Source organism: Hyaena hyaena, unplaced genomic scaffold (assembly GCF_003009895.1).
Source record: "Hyaena hyaena isolate Hyena2069 unplaced genomic scaffold, ASM300989v1 scaffold_29, whole genome shotgun sequence".
NCBI classification, from domain to species: domain Eukaryota; kingdom Metazoa; phylum Chordata; class Mammalia; order Carnivora; family Hyaenidae; genus Hyaena; species Hyaena hyaena.
The window spans coordinates 2,150,913-2,156,884 of NW_024080661.1; positions in this window are offsets into that span (position 1 = coordinate 2,150,913).

Sequence of the window (5,972 nt, forward strand, 5' to 3'; positions counted from 1 at the left end):
TTGCAATAGAATTATATCCTAAATATGGCTGGAAACGTGATATGCCAGATCAATATTCCATGTTTACATTACAGGGACCGTGTAAAACCCTATTTACAACCGAAACTCATAGAATGCTATGAATACTTCTCCTTTTCTGAACAATTTTTAAAACGTCGTCTCCACACCCAATGTCGGGCTTGAACTCACAACCTCGAGATCAAGAATCACATCCTCTGTGGACTGAGCCAGTGGTTGCGTGGGGGGGGGGGCGCGGGTGCTCCTGAACAACTTTTTTTTCCCCTTTGAAGTTAGTACTATTTTTGTTTGCCTGTTCTTCTATGAATATATCACGACTGCAACCCCCAAATCTTTGCCAATTATCTAAATTGCTTCTCAACATTTTTGGACACATCAGGTATTTTCATCTGTTTTGTCTGATGGAAGAGTCTTTCCAGAGCCAAGTCTTCCCTCCAGCTCAGATCTGGGCTAACTACAGTCCACACCTTGCAGCCCACTCACCCTGGGGAGTTCTTTGGTGTATCTCGTGAGTTGGATTCCTGATTCCTGTGTCTCGTGTCTTTTCTTTCTTGGCTTCTGCCCTCATTTTGGTAGAGGATATGGTCCAGTAGCTTCCTGAGAAGGGCTATGTGGCAGGTAAGTATTTTCAGAGTTTGCATGTCTTGAATTTTTCCATTCGGTTCACAGGAAATGACTAGTTTTCCTGGGTACAAAATTCTAAGAAATAACTTTCCCTCAGAGAAAGTCTTCTGATTTCCAGTGTTACTCCTGAGAGGTCCAAACCTTTCTGAGTTTTGATCCTTCGCAGGTGAACTTCTTTCTCTCTCTCTCTCTCAGGACGCTTGTAGGGTCTTTTCTGGAACACTAGTATTTGTGTTTTGTGATGCCGTGCCTTGATAGGAATCTATTTTATTTTCGCTGACAAGTCTCTTCTGAAAGCCTGTGGTCCACTCCCACCTGAAATGGCCAAGATCCACATTTGGTGATGGGCTATAGTTTGGGAAAGCCTTGCTGCTAGGGTAGGGGGAGAGAGCGAGTGACCCTTTCTGCTTATGTTTGAGAATGGAGCACTGAAAACATATGGAATAGCTGAGTTCATGAGTGGGCTTATCTCCGGCGGACTTGTGTCCAAGTCAGGCTCGACCTTTTGTGCATCTTTCCTCATGAGCCAATCAGACTCTCTAAGAAGGACCCTTCGGCCCCTCGCGCATGGGGCTTAAGCCTCATGGCCAGGGTCTGGGCACTAAGTGGAATAAAGAGGTTCAGGAAGACAGTCCTAAAACTTAACTGATGTAAATACCACTTATCCTTCTGGTTGTTGAATAGTGGTCCTGCCCTCAGCTCCATCCAGCATCTTGCGGCTCAGAGACCATTTATTGTCATCTCTCCACATGATAAATCCCCAGTTTTCTTTGCGGAATTGGAAAGGAAGGTTGCTCAGCTGTGTTGAATGTGAAGAGAATCTGAGGATGCACCTGTTTACCTGTTTCTTAAACAGGCTCCTAAATAACCCTCCCTCTCCTTTTTTCCAACCTTCCCTTCTCCCCCATTTCCAGAAGTATCTGGCACCTTCCATACCGGAGCCTCTGGGGAACCATGCAAAAAGGAGGGTCGCCGTAGGCTTTTTCCACTAATAGGTCCACAGGCAGTTTCTCAGGTCAGTCATCACTCACCACTTGTTTTCAGCTTCCAAAATTTTGTGGATCCTGCATCCTATCTCAGTCACGGTGCTTGTGTTTTAATGTCTGTATATGTCTGTTAAGAACAATCCTTTGAATGTGATACACAGACAGAAACTTGGCTCCACCTAAAGAAATGAAGTGTGGTGGAGATGGTAAAAACGAGCGTGACAAGTAAAATCTATTTTTTCCTTATTTTTAATCCCTCTAAACAGGACTTAGTATAAAGATTAGCTCAAAACGGATCACAGACCTAAGTGTAAAACTATAAAACTTCTAGAAAACACAGGAGACAATATTGTTTATTTCAGGTCAGGCATAAATCTTAACACCACACCAAAAGCATGATCCATAAAAGGAAAAAAAGTCGATACAACTGGTTTCAACAAAATTAAGAACCTACGCTGTCAGATGACACTGTGAAGAGAAAAAAAGGATAGGCTGGGAGACAATATTTGCAAAACATGAGGGGCTCCTGCGTGGCTCAGTCGGCTAAGCATCCAACTTTGGCTCAGGTCATGGCCTCATGGTTCGTGAGTTTGAGCCCTGCGTCAGGCTCTGTGCTCACAGCTCAGAGCCTGGAGCCTGCTTCAGATTCTGTGTGTGTGTTTCTCTCTCTGTCTCTACCCCGCTTGCGCTCTGTCTCTGTCTGTAAAAAATTAATAAGCATTTAAAAAATATATTTGCAAAACATGTATCTGATAAAGGCTTTGGACCCAGAATATGTAAATAAGTGTCAAAACTCAATAGTAAGAAAACAAACATCCTAATAATAAATGGGCAAAGAACAGGTGTTTCCGTAAGGGAGATATATTCATGATAACAAACACATGAAAAAATTAGAAGATCATTACTCTTTAGAGAAATGCAAATTTAAAAAGCCACAATGAGATACCACTAACATGTGTATTAAAATAGCTAAAAACAGAGGCACCTGGGTGGCTTGGTTGATTGAGTGTCCCACTATGGCTCAGGACACGATCTTGTGGTTCGTGGGTTCGAGTCCCATACTGGGCTGGCTGCTATCAGCGCCAAAAGCCCACTTCAGATCCTCTGTCCTCCTCTCTCTGCCCCTCCCCTGCTTGCGCTCTCTCAAAAATAAATAAAAACAAAAAAATAAAATAAAATAGCTAAAAACAAAAACAAAATTCCCGACGATAACAAGTGCAGATGAAAATGTGGGGAAGTTGCAGATCTGATACATTCTCAGTGGGAATGTAAAATGACATAGCCACTCTGGGAAACAGTTTGGCAGTTCCCAATAAAGTTTAACAACAATTTTTTGTGAAGTTAAGCACACACCTAATGGAAGGCTCAGCAATCCCACCCCTCAAAACGTATCCAAGTGAAGAGAAAGTTTAAGTTCACACAAAAATCTGTACAAGGATGTCTATTGTGGCTTCATCCATAATTGCCAAGAACCAGAAATAATCCAAATGCTCTTCAACTGGTGAATAAACAAATTATGATACACCCATACAAGGGAAAACTTCCCAGCAACAAAAAGAAATGAACTGGGGTTATATACAACTGCATGAATCTCAAATGCATTATGGTTAAATGAAGGAAGCCAGGCTCAAAAGGCTAAGTGTTGTATGATCCCATTTATATGACTTTCAGGATTAGGCAAAACTATAGGGACATTAAACACATCAGTGGTTGTTGGGGACAGAGGAAACTGACAACACAAAGAACAGAGAATTCTGGGAGGCTACTGTGGGGGTGGTTTCACAACTGTATGCATTTGTCAAAAATGATAGAACTGCAGGACACCTGGCTGGCTAGTCCGTTAAGCGTCTGACTCTTGAGTTCACCTCAGGTCATGATCTCATGGTTTGTGAGTTTGAGCCTTGCATGGAGCTCTGTGCTGACAGCGCGGAGCCTGCTTTCTCCCTCTCTCTGCCCCTTCCCCGCTTGCTCTCTATCTCTCTCAAAATAAATCAAAAAATAAACTAAAAAAAACCCACAGAAATGTATTCCAAAAAGGGTAAATTTTACTGTATGAATAATTACACTTTAATCAAATATTGTTAAAATAAATCCATTTCATTTCGTTTAGCAGTGCTTCGGCAGGGAGAAAAAGTATGTGCATATATTCAATCTGTATCTGTGCATTTAAATTTTTTTTCATTTTATTTATTTGAGAGAGAGTGAGCAAACAGGGGAGAGGGAAAGAGAGACTCTCAAGCAGGTTTCAAGCCCCGTGCGGAGCCCAACTCAAGGCTCGATTCCACGACCCTGGGATCATGAGCCGAGCCGAAATCAAGAGTCATATGCTCAACCAACTGAAACACTTAGGTGCCCCTCCACATATATTTTTGAAGTAGCTTCATAATTTCTATTGCTAGTTTTACTATATTTTTTTATTGAAAGACATTACATGCAATAATGCAATGTATTATAGACATTTAGAAATGTCCCTGCTTTGTTGGGGCACCTGGGTGGCTCAGTCGGTTAAGTGTCTGACTTCGGCTCAGGTCATGATCTCGCCGTCTGTGAGTTAGAGCCCCGTGTCTGGCTCTGTGCTGACAGCTCAGAGCCTGGAGCCTCCTTTAGATTCTGTGTCTCCCCCTCTCTGCCCCTGCCCTGCTCATGCTCTGTCTCTCAATAATAAATAAACACTAAAGAGTTAAAAAAAAAAAAAAGAAATACTGCTTTGTCGCTCTTCTGTTTTATGAAACTATTTGATCCAAATTGCTCCTTTGGTATCTTTATTCTTGTTTTCGCTACTGAACTATTTGAACACCTTCATCTGAGCTACTTGAAAATAAGCAATTTTTGCATCATGTAGGACAATGTTCTTGAAAATTCTATCCCAAGACACCCACCAGCTATTTGTGACCTTCACGATGTCACCACCTGTTGCATAAATGTCTAATTTATAGGGGCGCCCAGCTAGGTCAGTGGGTAGAATGTGCGGCTCTTGATCTCCGGGTTGTGAGTTTGAGCCCCACATTAGGCGTGGAGCCTACTTTTAAAAATATCTTTAAAAATAATTTAAAAATTTTTAATTATGAAAACATAAAACAGACAATAGAAAGGGGGCATACAATGAAGGCCCTTATTCTCGTCCCTCAAAATTAGCAATTACCAAGCTTTTAGCACACTTGCCTAATCTATTCTCTCTGTTATTATTGTTTTAATTTTCTTTTTATGTTTTATTTTTTGAGAGACAGAGAAAGCAGGGGGTAAGCAGGGGGTGGTGGTGCAGAGAGAGAGAGGGAGACACAGAATCCAAAGCAGGCTCCAGGCTCCTAGCTCCAAGATGTCAGCACAGACCCCCATGCAGGGCTCAAACTCAGGAACCATGAGATCATGACCTGAGCTGAAGGCGGACAATTAACTGACTGAGCCACCCACTAATCACATCTATGAGGACTCCACCCTTCCCACTTAATTACCTCTCAAAGCCCCCCCCCCTTTTTTAAGTAATCTCTACACCCAACATGGGGCTCCATCTCAGTACTCTGAGATCAAGAGTCACTCGCTCTGCTAACTGAACCAGCCAGGCGCTACCTGCCACCACCACCCCAACTTCAGTTATCCGATGGAGCCACCCAGGCACCCCCTTTTTTTTTTTTAATGTCCATTTTTGGGAGAGAGACTGAGCATGAGGGGAGGAGGAGCAGAGTGAGATAGGGAGATGCAGAATCTGAAGCAGGCTGGAATTCATGAATCCTGAGATCATGATCTGAGCCCAAGTCAGGCACTTAACCCGCTAAGCCACCCAGGGGCACCTGGCTGGCTCAGTTAGTAGAACATGAGAAACTCTTGATCTCTCGGTGGTGAGTTGAAGCCACACCTTGGGAGAAGATAACACTTAAAAAAAAAAAAAAAATCAAGACCCAGGCCCCACTCTGGCCATGGTCTTTTGTAAAACCTGGTCTCTGAGCAATAGAATGTTCAGCCAGACTTGAAACCCCACTGCATGAGATCACAATAATTCCATTTTCAGTCATTTAACCTAAAAACTCAGATGACAATGATTCAAGGACCTTCACTACTATGATATATTTTAAAGGTTATAAGTCAAAGCCTCTTACTCTCCAATGGAATATTCCACTTACTTTAAAAATCATGTTTTTGAAGACTATGACTTGGGAACATGATTCTGATGTAGGGTGCAAAACCACACACGGTGTGATCATATAATATTTATGGAAGAAAATGTTAATGATTGAAAGATAGCCCCTGGGGGCACCTGGGGGCTCAGTCAATGGAGTTTTCACTCTTGAACTCCGGGTTGGGAGTATGTTAGGTGTCAGATTACTCAAAAAGAAAAAGAAAGAAAGA